A 15,492-nucleotide genomic window follows, 5' to 3' on the forward strand; every position below is an offset into this window, starting at 1 on the left:
TTCTAGCTAGGATTATTTTGCTCTTTTGTAGCAACTGTGTAACAAGTGCATGTTCGTGAATAAGTCTTATGTCGTTTATTAGAGCTATCTACAAGCGCAGGTGCGAATGCGGCCAAGTTCCATAAGCCCGCGGGCCGCAAACTTCCAAACTTGTCGCTGCACTTCCGTGCCCAAACGTCCTAACTGAAACACCAAGAACGAGTTTTACCACTTTACCCAACTGTGTTATTCTTAATAGGATCTGTAAAATGGACTGCTTAATAAGATCAAACCACGGTTGAGAAAGCTATGCAATTTTGAAGAAAATGCCACGTTAATTTGTATGGAATTGGGCTTTGGTGCGTGTCGGCTTAAAAAGTTTGGTCGACATTTTTGGAGCTTCGGATAATGGAGTTGAACAATTTTCAAAGTTGCAATCCGACTGAGCAAGTATTCTACGCCCATAACTGGATGCTTTAAGAATGACTCAAGCTAGACCGGGCCGGGGCCGGGCCGAAGCTTCCGGCGCTTCGTTTTCTATGGAAAGCACCACGTGATCACCGATCAGCCGTCATAGAAAATGACATGTCGGACGCCTCGGCCCGGTCTAGTGTGAGTCATCCTTTATATTATAACGGCCTCCTAGCCTAGTCGGTAGTGACCCTGCCTACGAAGCAGGAGGTCCCGGGTTCGAATCCTGGTAAGGGCATTTATTTGTGTGTTTATCACAAATATTTGTTCCTGAGTTATTGATGTTTTCTATGTATATAAGTATTATATATACCTACGTATTATATATATCGTCATCTAGTACCCACAACACAAGCCTTATTGAGCTTACTGTGGGACTAGGTCGATCTGTGTAAAAATTGTCCTATAATATTTATTTTATGCTACGAGATACTTACAATCTCCTTAAGGCGCCGTCAGTTCAGGTTCTTCTCTCCCTCTCACTGTGCGTGCGTGCGTGCGTGCGTGAGTGTGTGCGAGATGGCTGCTGTGTGTGTAAGGGATCACGGAAATCATTGTTATTTATAGTTAGTTTTAAACAAAACCGAGTAATCGATTTTGGAAGCAATTTTCATATTTTGACTCTTTGTTCGAAAATTGTTACAAATTTTTAATAGTGCATTTTAGACCTATGTTCCGAATAGATAGAAAGGCCTCAAGGCCTATTTATATTTTTGGCAGCCGTATTATAATCTAAAAAACGCCTTTTTCAATTACCCTACCGGCTGAACCACACCTTTAGTTTTACCGGCCACGGCCAACACGGCTCTCGCTACCATCGTTTACTCTACCCAAACTAATGAATCATTTACAAAACAACATAAACTTATAATTTACCAAGCACATTCATAATAAAAAGCTAACTCGTAACCGTACTGAATTAATAACCCACATTACCCGTAACAAGCGATTAGAGCGATACCGTGGCGATACCGCCGCGATCGCGCAGCGATAACGCGGCGATACCGCGCCGTGTAACGGACTGCTGGCACGCGAATCACCTCTAATTTAACTGAGGCATACATTACTGGATCGACGTTGTTGCAACAAGAAACACGGGTGAAAATTATAATCTATAACTGATTTTTAGGGTTCTGTGGCCGATTTTTGAATTTCCATCGTTCGATTTCGTCACTTGGAAATCGGTGGAAAACGGTGAAATGCTAATTTTTGAAATACGAGCGATAGAAATTGGGAATTTAGTGGTATTGACCACTCGTTTTCTATTCTATTAGTAGAATTTAAATGCCTAGTAGTGAAGATGGAGCGGTCGAATTTCAAAAATCGCCCCCCAGTACCTGAAAAGGAAAAAAACGGAACCCTTATAGGATCAGTCGCGCGTCTATCTGTCTGTCCGACCATTCCCCCCCTTTATCTCCGAAACTACTAGGTCTTAAATTTAAAAAAATACACAAAATAGTTCTTTACCTAACAGGAAAACCTATTAGAAATGTGCAGTCAAGCGGACTTACTAGTTTTTGATCCGACCCCTCCGAGTTTTTTAAAGACATTCATTCACGTTCCACACAAAAATAAATAAAAACTGGTCAAGTGGGAGTCGGACTCGCGTTTCAAGGGTTCCGTACATCACACAATTTTCAACAATTTTTTTTTTACGTGAAACGTGCCGTGAGTGAAACGTCTTGCAAAACCCGAATGGGTCAATCAAAAACCAGATGTAACATGAAGTTTTCTGGCTTATATATCTCTGCAACTATGCAAAGTAGCTTGGATAGGAAGATTAAATGCCGAACAATAGTACAAGTGTCCAAATGCGAAGTCTGAAGACCGAGCTCCGCGTAGGGCTGATAGCTCGGAGCGTCCGACGGGTCGCGCTTCCTACAACTTTCGCAAGTGTTTTAAAAGCGAAGGCCGAAGAGAGATAATACTTACAGAGTGACCAAAAAAATAAGTGCATTCCCGCAGCCAGGGAGGTTTTGGGATTATACTGAGCTTTACAACTTTTACTATGGGACCAGCCAAAATGTATGACACAGCCAAATTTTGCTTCGCGATTTCGGGGTTGCACGTTGGCAACGGGAATACACTTAGTTTGTTTTTTGGCCATGCTGTATAGTGCTTTTTAAAACACGTAACAATAGTAACCTAATCAATCAGTACTACAAGTACTATTGATGCGGCTGTGTGCCAGATACTACAGCCTAGTCGCATTTTTTGTCTACAGTTCGACTCACGCTTGAAGCTAAAGGCACGCCTCTTTGGGACGCTTCGGGCCTTCGGCCTTATGCGGATATCGGCCTAGGGCCTTCGCAATAGCTGTCTACATCACGTTTCACTTAAACCATTGCGGCAATGTCCCTAAAAAAAACTAAACCGCATTTTTGTTCTTAAATCCGACTCACGCTTGACTCTAGATTTCTAATAGGTTTTCCTGTCATCTTTATGTAAAGGACTATTTAGTGAATTTTTTTAAGATTTTTAAATCCTGTAGTTTCGGAGATAGAGGGGGGGGAATGGTCATTTTATGTCTATTGTCTTGAATAACGTCTAAACTTATTATCGTAAATTTATAAAAAAAATATGTTTGAGATTCTCGCAATGAGCTCTTTCGTTTGATATGTAACACGATATATTAGGTCATTACCTATGAAATTGGCGTTTTGTTCGGAGAATTTCAACGAAACACGAATTTCCATACAATTAATTTTGCGGATATTTTTTTGATGGCTAATTCAAACCAAACAAAATTTTTCCAGTAATTTTTGACACCTTTAAGGTATGTTTTCAATATCTCCATTTCTTGAAAATTGGTACCATTAGAAAAATATAAGTAATTTTAATACTCGAACCGACAGCACATGAAAAGACCTATTTTCAAGGCTTAATTCTGAACACTTAACAATAAAAAATAACAATTAATTGTATGTAAAATCGTTGTTTATTGAGTGCACTGTAGTTTTATTGTAATTGTGTATGTACTTTTGTAAAAAAAAAAAAACTAGGATCAGACTTATATCTATGAACAAAAACGCCAATTTCATAGGTAAGGACCCAATAGTTTGCAAAACGTTTTTTAATTTTATCGTTTACCACCCAAAAGTAGCCCTTATGTTTAAAATTCATTTGTTGACGTTACATATCCGTCTTTGGTTCACAGACTTACATATCTGTACCAAATTTCAACTTAATTGGTCCAGTAGTTTCGGAGCAAATTGGCTGTGACAGACGGACAGACAGACGCACGAGTGATCCTATAAGGGTTCCGTTTTTTCCTTTTGAGGTACGGAACCCTAAAAATACATTGTTAAAAATTGAGTAATGTACGGAACCCTTGGAACGCGAGTCCGACTCGCACTTGACCGGTTTTTATTTTAAATGTCAAAGTTATAACAGCTGCTGACAACCACATACAGATGTAGTGCATAATTGTTTTCCATCGTATTATCTCGGAAACATTCGTATTTGTCATGCTAGTTCAGTCAACCTCAATACTTTTTGTACCGAGACTGACTGAAATAGCTACACGTTCGTACGTTTCCGCGAAAAACGATGGAAAATAATTATGCACTACATCTGTGTCTAAAACTCTAAAATGTACAAGATTGCCTGTCAAAATTGCGACAGAAATTGGAATACTTAATGTCTAGTGTCATTATTCTCATTAAAAGTATTGAATTCAGAAATAATATGTCATCAATTCATCGTCATCTTCCTTGCGTTATCCCGGCTTTTAGCCACGGCCCATAGCCTGATGTCCGCTTGGCAACTTAGCACAAGAATTGGCGTAGGTACTAGTTTCTACGAAAGCGACTGCCATCAGATGGTCAGATTCTGACCTTCCAACCCAGAGGGTAAATAGAAATAATATGTGATTGTGTAAATTATTTGCTTCAAATTGTAACATACGTTTGCGTTGCAGTTTGCGTTTACAACATTCATTCTGTCACTCATTTTATCAAGAAAATTAACAGATACAGCGGCGCCAAATACAACAACCATTCTTAATAGTATATAGGTTTAATATCTAGCAATGGACGTCTTTTGGCCATGGTGATAGATACCGACACCGAACCAGACTGTTAAATTGCCCTGAATCTAATAGAAATCAGATTTTTCATTGCATTAATGACTTCGAATCTTTTCAAATGTCTTTCTCATTTCCATCAGCGTATTCCAGAGCCATTAGCCTATCCCTTAATTGCATAATTCAATCAAGAAATCCATCAAGCCGCCGCACGCTATTATCACCCCTGCGACTATAAATACAAGTGTCAAAATACTCGGCGCTGGAGGTCGGACAACGTAAGCTCGATTACATATCGCCGAAGATTGGCGTCATAAAGCGTCACCCATCTTTGTAAGTACTGGTAGTAGCTTTGGATGTGGCCACGAAAAGTGATGTTGGGAGTACTAACATTTGTTTTCGCTTAGTAACTTAAGTGCTAATGCTTTTTAAACACTCTTTCGGCCCGATTCGAACTTTAAGATACAGAAACGGTATGGATTAGATTCATTCATTCATTCTTTTAAAATTATGGCTTCAGCCCAGTGGGGCTATTTCGCCAGTATTAAGGTCGTAGTAGCAAGGTAATACGATTGAAATTGTACGGTTAGTACAAGACAGTGTACGGTGATTTTATTCACTCTTGTAAAGCGATAGCAGACTTTACAAGAAGCACGTGGACAACCAGCCGTTGACTCCAAAATGGTAGTTAAACACGCTTCAAGATTAATTCTCCATTCACTGCACACTAGCACATTAGTTTACTGTATAACAGTATATCGATATTACACTTTAAACAATATTAATGAGCAAAATACAAAGGAATTAATCACGACGCGTGACTATCAAGATGGCGCTCGAACCGGAAGACCTATGAATTAGATATGTCAGTGTGAAATGTGACGTTTCTTCAAACAAAAATATCACTTTTGAAGTGTCAAAAGTGATATTTTTGTTTGAAGAGATGTGTCAGTGGACACATCTCCATATCCAATCCATATCGTTTCTAGATCTAATAATAATTCATTGACGTATCTTAAACTTCGAATCGGGCAGATTGTCAGTCTGCACTTCGCGGCTGTATCTAAGTTAGTATGTTAAGGATGACTCACTCTAGACCGGACCGAGGCCAGAGCTTCCGGCGCTTCGTTTTCTATGCAAAGCACGACGTGATCACCCATCAGCCGTCATAGAAAATGGCATGTCGGACGCCTCGGCCCGGTCTAGCGTAAGTCATCCTAAACGAGGATTGGTTTCTTACAAAGACATATGTAACTCCGTATAAGATGAATAAAGTCTAAGGAAAAAACGTGCCTCGGAAGTCAAGAAAAAGTCATTCTCGGACAGATGGCGCATACACCTTTGGCCTATCCTCGGCTAGATGGCGTGACGACACCGTTTCATATTTAACAATTTTAACACATAGGTATTATAGTGAATGAACATGGGTCAAAATGATATAAAAATAATAAAATCATTTATCCGTATATATTAATTTTTTGATAGTTTTATACGTTTTCATTTTCAGTTTTGGTCGTGTGTAGATAGATGGCAGTAAATTTACTGTGCCTACAAAATTTACTATGACAGGACCCCTCTATACTATCTATTCTCTTTGGTTTCTTAGGAACAACGAGGCAGTAGTAGGTACCTACATTTTTGATTGTTGCCAACATTCATTTACGAGGTTGTTCTCGCATGTTTCCCCTCCAAAACTTAACGAATTGTAACGAAATGAAAAGGAAAATATTTTGTTTAGCTTTATTATCTTATTGTTGTTTGATTTGTATACAAGGGTTCAGTTTTTCTTTGTAGTCTATAATCGCAATCAAAGCGCTGTCTAGAACAGTTTTGCCCTAAAAAGCAAACAAAATAATAAAAGGAAATGAGGCAGACAAAGACATTCCACGACATGAGTAGGTATATTTCAGATTAAATACCTAAAATACTAAGCTAGGCGGTTTAGAACATTTTTACAGCATAAAATGTGCGCTAATGTTGTCTTAATAATGCAATAAAACTAAATAATGAACCAACCAGCTTTTTATCGGTAGGTACTCGTAGGTACCCTTTTAATGCTTTCTTAAGGGGAGTATACAATTACCATCCCAGGCGGCTGATTCGAACTTTCAACTTGACATCAAGTTGAAAGTTCGAATTTGGTTTTATTTCGACATCACTTGCCCTTCATGCATCAAACTCGTACTTATAATTTGTCAAATATTATTTTATTCGGTGGACCGTTTTTTCTTCTATTAGACAACACACCTACACAACTATCGATATCGACAAAAAAATGTTACCTCTAGCAAGATTGCGACAGTCTTTTGTTTTGCCGCGAAAATTCCGGGCTCTGTGATGACACTCATCCGTCATCTGTGCTGAAATTTCAGACAGGGTAAAAATAATGAAATAGGCCAATTCGAGTCTTAGTTATTCGATCTGTTTCCGATAGGACACCGATCTGTCAGTGTCAAAAGTGACATTTCTTCAACCAAAAACGTCACAGATCAGTACATATCGGAAACAAATACTTAACTAAAACTCGAATTGGCCTGTTAGACCCGATACAGAACGTGAGAATTTAATGTTTTAGGTTTTGAGAAATTCGGATGTCGTTGTGGAAAACGCGGATAATAAAAATCTTGGCTAGTTTCCTGGCCGCACGGGCGCGTCCACCGAGCGACGTGCTAAGGGCGGCTATAAAACGAAGACCTCCGCTGCCACCGTAAAATTGATCCCCGGCCGACTGCGCCAGTCCCACACATATGTTACACAATATTATATCCAAACCAGTCGAATTTATTCTTTATTGTATTGCAGTCATGTTTATTACATAGAGTTACAAGCTGAGGATGGCAAGTATAGATACTTGGGGGGGCTTGTTTGGGGGGGGGGGGGCTATGTGGTGTGTGTGGTGGTGGTGACTTATGACCTTATTTTTTATTTTTATTTTTTTATTGACATTTAGGACTAGAGATGCCACGAATATTCGGCAACTATTCGGTATTCGGCCCTATTTCGGCCACTTTGACGAATATTGAAATCTTCCTACTATTCGGCCGAAAACCAAATATCTGTTGCACCTATCTAAAAAGAAAAATTACATAATAAAAATAACCAAAAACTAGGTATATTTAGTATTTAAAATGATTTCTTGGAAAGTTGCTAACTATGACAACCATTTTTTGAGCATTTGTTGATTACAAATATTTTATTTTTATCATGGGTGTGATTTGATTGGCTCCCAAAAACACCATGTCAGGCCCGGGCATCAGGCAGGCGGCTACATTTACGCTTGAACCGAAAACTGTTTTTCTCAGAAAACTATTATTCGCTATTGGATAAATCACTGGGTTTATGGGAGCGACAGTGATGTTCCGCGGCTGACAACATGTCGTGGTCCATTATAGTAAAACTTACTCTTACCAGATATTTCGGCTCCGTTTGGGTCTGATTGCGTGTCGTAAAGATCTGAATGGGCATGTCACATTTACTGTAGGTACGGTCGGTTACCCAATAAAGTACCCAAGTTGCCATACTAATTGTAAAGAAAAGTGGACACTTATGTTAGGGAACCGACTGAATGGGCATGTCAGATTTACTGTACTAGATGAGGGTAGGAGTATCTGTTGATGGTTTGCCAAAAGATACTCTTATTATAACACTCATTAAACAGTAAATTGATGTTTCGTATTGGTTATATTCATAGCCTGGTTTTTCGGTGGCAAAAGTTAAAGCTAGGGATTAATTAAATATCAACTCAAGTGTTGTAAAAGCGATTATTAAAGAATTATCTAATTAATTAAATAAGTGTTCAATCAATAATTGTAAATTCTAATATGAGCCGGACACTATCATGAATACTGACATTACTTTGAAGGAATGACGTTTTTAATGATAGTGTAGGGATTGTCATGAAAGAATGACGGCAAGTAATGAAGTTTATTAAATATCTTCCATCAGTATCGGAGGTATGTCAAAGTAATGATACTAGAAATGACATTACTACTGACAGTGAACTGATTAGAATGATGGAATCAGAAATGACGGAAAGAATGACGGATGATAATGAAGTTATTTAAATATTTTGATATTTTTGAAGTAATGACAAAGTAATGACTATATAGTTTCCGGAGTAGCGGTGGCAAATTTCCCACAGAAGGTAATGGAGTCACCTAAGTATTTTTATGATTAAACGAATAACGATTAAATGATTAATTTGGCATAATAATTGCCATAAATTATCTTGCGAGCATACATAGGTAATATGTTTTTTTTATCAAAATATTAGTCACTACTAAAAATGACTAGACTAAGAAGTAATACCTGCCATATGATATATTCTTTTCTAGGCCATTGAACTACAATTGAGGACTCAAATTATGTGTTAGAGGTCCTCCTCACAGTCTACAGTTAAGTGCGTATCCATGTTATAAAATGAGTGGTCTATGTGGCCACTTGTTCCTGGTTTTTCGGAGTGAATCGGTTTCTTAATTTATTGAAGATCCATTTATGAGTGGAAAATGATCGCTTTAGGTAAATGAATAATTTGTTTTTCAATCTTAAAAAAATAATTGTCAAAACGACTCCATTGTGACTCCTCTGTGTGAAATTTGCCACCGCTACTCCGGACTCTAGTAATGACATTATACTGATGTGATACTGATAGTGAGTGGAGCGCATAATGTTTTACTTAAATTACGAAACCAAATACAAGTAGGTAACATCTGAAAATAGCACACATTGAAATACTAGTAGCACTTGTAATGCAGAATATTTTGATACCGCCTTACGCTCGTATATTCAAGTACAGTCACGCTCGCATAAATCTCTGCTCAGATCTTTACTACTGTTGCATGTCAGTAGATAGAGCATATACGGACTCCGGCTAACTTTTCACAAACTTGAACAGAACAAAGTGAAGCAGTGTCATTCTAAACAACACATTTACATCGAAATTTAATGATGATATTGCCACACTTTGACATTGCAAATGTCATGACAGAAGTTAGCTTGGTAAGATAAAGATAAAGATAAAAAATTGTTTATTCAAGTAGGCATATTACAATGCGCTTATGAACGTCAAATAAAGCTATAAGTACCGTCTCCAACCCTACACCTCTGCCCCGAGAAGATTTAAATCCCCCCTCAATTGGAGGAGGGTATCCCGATATGGGACCGGCAACAAAGGTGGTTCTCTAGTCACCTCTTATATTAGGTGCCATAGTACTCTACCATTAATTAACAGGCCGATTCGAACAATACTTATAAGAAATCACAGCGGTACGATACCGATCTGTCTGTGTCAAAAGTGACATTTCTTCAACCAAATACCGTCACTATTGTCGGTATCATACCGCTGTGACTCGGGAAACTAGAAAGTGACATTTCTTCAACCAAATACCGTCACTATTGTCGGTATCATACCGCTGTGACTCGGGAAACTAGTTATGACTAGTGAAAAGGCGCTTTTTCCCGCTCGATTTATGCAACCGCAAGCTGGAACGGTTGCATATTGCATAAAATTTGCTGCAGGCTGATGTTTATCCCAGAAATTTTTTGTTTTTCTTTTTGCAGTTTCGTCTTAGAACTTGAATTCTTATGAAAATAACTATAACGTTAAGGATGACTCACGCTAGACCGGGCCGGGGCCGGGCCGGAGCTTCCGGCGCGTCGTTTTTTATGGAAAGGGCGCGGCCCGGTCTAGCGTGAGTCATCCTTTATACGTATCATGTGTTATTCATGTGTTTTATAAGTAAGCGTAAAAAGGAATTGTGAGCGCAATGCTCTACGGGTAATCTGTGTTGTCAGTGCGCCAACTTGTGGAGCTTAACACCACACCTGTATTGAATTCAGGGGCCTTAGAGACACATATATTCTTGAAAGTAAAATATCATACCAGTTGGCACATGGCTCGTATGCCTACATATATTGATAGAGGGCACTAAAGTCTAATATAGTATTTTTTGAGCGTACATACTTTCATTTAACAATTTAGACAAAAGTATCGATATTTATGGAATGGGGAGTCAAATATCAGAATGGAAATTGTATAACAAATCCATTTATACCCAAATTTCAATTGCTTATCGTAAAAGAATTTCCTAATAAAATCGTACTTGGAACCTAAAATGCTCTAGTGCAGAAACGTATCATTTTCTGCACACCTTTTAGAACAACAATGACCCTCTTTCAGAGCATGAGAAATGAAAAGTGTGTGACTTATGATTTGGCCACACGGCCGGTTTTTTTTTTAAATTTTATAATAAGGAAAAACTGAAAATGTATACGACGATAAATGTATGTGTGTTTTGTAGCTACCTAATTCTAGCTAGTACCTATTTATTTTCAAGTTTTATTATGTAAATTACCGAGACTCCTATTAGGTAGGTTACGTAATGTTTTGCTACTTTATGTAAATTTTACTTCTAAAGATATACGCGATATAATATTATTATGCTGAGCCTAATTTTAATAATATTTTGATATGCATTACCTTACGTCGGAGCCTGTTCGAATTAAAAGATACGATCGAATACTCTTTCATCCACGTCTCGTCTATCAACTCGACTCGCGACAACAATTTACATTTCCCCAATTTATATTCCGAAAATCGGGCCTCGCCGAAATAAGTTAATACGTTCGCTTACATTTTTTGTAGTCAAATGGTTTATTAAGATTCTCTTGAAAGCACCTGTGGTCGGAATTCAGCAATTCAAAACATTCCAATTTAGAAATGTCGGCCCGGGAATAACGGATTCCGATCGCACAAAGAAAAATGAAATGAATATTCGTGGCGCGAAGGCGTATTTCGAATTTCGAAGGCGCGACGTGACTTTTGCCCGGGCGGTGTCAGAATCAGAATTAAAAAGGGAAATTCGTTTATTTGGTAACTTCTAGCGGTGTGTTGGCTAAATTGGTAAGCAATAATGATTTATCCTTTCTGGTGGTAATATTTAACAGGAAACTTGAAATTGGTTCGGGAAAGTTGTGATTGTAGTCTGGCAAACCAATTTATTTAATAGAAAAAGGCAGTAGGTAAAAAGTAAAGCCTTTTTTACACGACTGCCTAAAAAAACAAGAGAAGTGTTTTCAGCGTTTGTGTTTGCATGTATGTGAGTGTCTTTATTCAACCATAATGTAACTTCGGAGTGCCTTAACCGATTAAGATGTATGACGTATCCTTAGAATCCTTACGTAATCCCGGGTAATCTACTTAGAAACTCTCTGGTTTACCTATTCTTTGTTATAAATGAAGAATAGTTGGATTATTTGGTACATTCGTAGCAAATAGGATTACTTTAACACTCTGAAAATTTATAGAATTTCCATACCAAGTAATACCCGTTATTATTGCTTTGAAGTGCATTCTAATTATTTACTCGTCCATCTTTGTAAAACGAACATCTTGTAATTTTATGGACCTATGTAATATCACTAATATCGCCCTTGAATGGAGATAAAATTACTCGAGACTTGTAACTTACGTAAGACATGAATAGGAATGCTAGACCGAACTAAATTAAACGAACAACGTAGCGAAATTACTCCGAATTAATCTAGTATTTCAAGTACTAAGTACTGAAGTTTCCAACTTGCTATATTAATTATTCCCTCTAATTTTGACAAACACGCCTCTGTATCCCTAATTAGGTGACATTAAACTTTGTTTTGATGAAATTTTCGCACCGTTTCCTTTCCGGGTCCTGCCGGGGTACATTTTAGCTGGAAGAAAATTAACGTGCCGGGGGCTAGAGAAATTAGAACGACAACTTACATTAAAACAACATTATGACCATGGTGAATGGCCGTTTAGGTAACTCTTAGTATTAGAGATGACACACTAGCGTCTCCCGAGCGTCGGCGTGTAGTGTAGCCAACTCTATGGCTGCTGCTCGACGCAACGTTGGCGACGCCATTTTCCATAGCGCTAACTAGACGCCGACGCTGAAAAGACGCTAGTGTGGGGTGGCCCTTAGATTTACACGTTCATTATTTACTCGGATTAAGTACCAATGGGGATGGCCGGTCGAAGTATTTAACAGATGGCGCCAGCATAGCTTGCCCTGTCAGTCCCTAGAATCGTGTCAAATTCTTGTTTCTTTTCTGGGATTTTACCGCCTGGGTACCAGCCCTTTAAGCCAAATCTAGAACTAAATTAGAGAAAGGAGCAGGCTATTATGATGGCGCCATCTATGCAAACCTTTGACAGTTGTCAAACCCCATTAGCGTCAGCGACCTTCAAGGTCCTATCAAAATATGATCAAAATCGTAACTAGTTGTCAAGTCTGAATGCGCTCCGTGTGGAATTAAGTAGTTCCCCGCAGATATGCATCAACATGTTCTAGTTACGTATGTAAATAACCACATCTTTGAACATATTCCTCTGTAACAAGTAACGAACACTTCGTTTGCTTCGCTAACCACGATAAGAGCAAGCATTATATCTTACATATTCATACCACTTTTTGGTTAGGAAAATATGTACGTATTTGAGTACGTTCATATTTTAGTGACGCGGGGCCGGCGCTATTATCAAAGCTTACGGAATACACTGAACGCATCGTCTCGAGTTTGTGTGAACTCATCTTAGATGAAAAAAAGAGTAACTCAGAATAAAAATAGAGCGAGTTGATGTTGAAAAACTTCTACGCGCTGTAATTTCTTTGTATTAGGTAATGTAATTTAAGCATGTCGTTTTAAGAATGACTCGCGTTAGACCGGGCCGTGTCCGGGCCGGAGCTTCCTTTCTATGACATGGCAGGTGATCACGTGATGATTTTCATAGAAAACAATGCGAACTCCGAAGCTCTGGTCCGAACACCGGTCTAACGTGAGTCATCCTTTAAACTAACGTGAATTCAATTGTATGGGAGCGGCTTTTTGGCGGCGGGTTTGTGTGACTCTTGATAATTCTGAAGCAGTTGATTTTTGCTACGATAGGTACTTTTTCTCAAAAGTTTGCCGACCGAGTTGTAATGATGGCACTTGTTACAGGTCTCCTCCAATATTTTGCTTTATAGATGGTAGTAGGAGTAAGGACAGTTACAGGTCTCCAGGTCAAGTGTATACTGGTTCACGTAAAGCGAGGGTACGCTACGCGAGTGACAGGGCCGCGGTGGATGCGTGCTATCAGGACGGATGTTGTTTGTATTAATTCAGCGACGCCCGCGGCGACACAGCGAGGGCTGCCACAAACATGTTGTTTTACAGATGGTTAGTATATGTAATGACAGTGTTACAGGTCTCCAGGTCAAGTGTATACTGGCTCACGTAAAGCGAGGGTGCGCTACGCGAGTGACAGGGCCGCGGTGGATGCGTGCTATCAGGACGGATGTTGTTTGTATTAATTCAGCGACGCCCGCGGCGACACAGCGAGGGCTGCCACAAACATGTTGCTTTACAGATGGTTAGTATATGTAATGACAGTGTTACAGGTCTCCAGGTCAATTGTATACTGGCTCACGTAAAGCGAGGGTGCGCTACGCGAGTGACAGGGCCGCGGTGGATGCGTGCTATCAGGACGGATGTTGTTTGTATTCAGCGACGCCCGCGGCGACACAGCGAGGGCTGCCACAAACATGTTGCTTTACAGATGGTTAGTATATGTAATGACAGTGTTATACAGGTCTCCAGGTCAAGTGTATACTGGCTCACGTAAAGCGAGGGTGCGCTACGCGAGTGACAGGGCAGCGGTGGATGCGTGCTATCAGGACGGATGTTGTTTGTATTCAGCGACGCCGGCGGCGACACAGCGAGGGCTGCCACAAACATGTTGCTTTACAGATGGTTAGTATATGTAATGACAGTGTTATACAGGTCTCCAGATCAATTGTATACTGGCTCACATTTCGCTATCTCTCATAGTTTCTGACTTCTCCATACTGACCCATTTGGATTGATCACCCTGTATATGTAAGTCGGGTGACAGTGCAATATTATGGTACCATCGAGCTGATCTGATGATGGAGACAGGTGGTCATAGGAACTTTGCTATAAAACAACGCAACCTAACTGTGTTCGGGCTTGTTAGAATTGTCTCGATGAGCATTAGTTGCCTCTGGAAAGAAAAGTACAGTTAGCGGAAAAAGCTTGTACCAAAAATGATATTTTTGCTAAAAACTTACTTTTTTAAATAAAATAAATATAATTTGTTTTCATAAGAGGCAGCCCTGGTTCCAGATGAAAGTCTGAGCTGGGTACAAATCACAAACAAGTTGTATAGCGAAATTATATGTTTTTCAAGTGAACATCGCTGCGCTGCACTGGAAATATTTTTAATGGAGAATTCTGTTTTATTTTTCTGGCCAGATAATTAGTGGAGAAACTACGAAACCACAAATAAAAATAATGTTAAAGCACCTAGGTTTCTACTCTATTTCTTAGGTATATAAATACTAGCTAATGTTAGTGGGTTTACTTGGAGTGTTGTAAACTTAGTCTCCTTAGACAATACCCCCTATATCGAATGCCTATAATTATTTGATGAATTTAGACTACTTTTTGCGGCATGCTTTCTTGCATTTCGGTCAAGAAAGTATGGGATAATTTCAAATACATAGACTGAAACTATGAGTGCTGTGATGTACTGTTTCTGTGCAAAAACTACGTCGTATTGACTAATATAATTACTCTTAAAACTTATTTAAAAAAAACACTAGCAGAGCGTGGTTTCGATCCACGGACCTCTGGGTTATGGGCCCAGCACGCTTCCACTGCGCCACTCTGCTTGATGCTTGTGTTGCCAAATTTAGCTAACACCTAACCCGCAACGCAACCTATTTATAGTCCGGGTTAGTGATGTGCCGAGAGTAAAATACCATTACCGGTATTTTACCATTTGGGAATATTACCAGTAAATTACCATTCTTCCCGGTAATATTCCCAAAAGCGGGTAATATACTCGTACTTGAACGCTTACGTTATAAATGAATTAATTTAATTTAAAACTTTTTTTATTTATAAGTTTTCGTAGTGTTTTTATTTTGTTGTAAAAGTCCTGAAATAAAACTTTATATTAGTATAATAAAAAATAT

At 38.9% G+C, this 15,492-nt stretch overlaps 1 non-coding gene across 1 annotated transcript; it reads right to left on the reverse strand.

Annotated features, from left to right (window-relative positions):
- Positions 1 to 15,114: 15,114 nt before the first annotated feature.
- Positions 15,115 to 15,186, reverse strand: Trnam-cau (transfer RNA methionine (anticodon CAU)). The gene has a single exon. It is a non-coding gene; the product is annotated as a tRNA-Met (tRNA).
- Positions 15,187 to 15,492: the final 306 nt, after the last annotated feature.

This window comes from Cydia splendana, chromosome 2 (assembly GCF_910591565.1).
Source record: "Cydia splendana chromosome 2, ilCydSple1.2, whole genome shotgun sequence".
Taxonomy (NCBI): Eukaryota; Metazoa; Arthropoda; class Insecta; order Lepidoptera; family Tortricidae; genus Cydia; species Cydia splendana.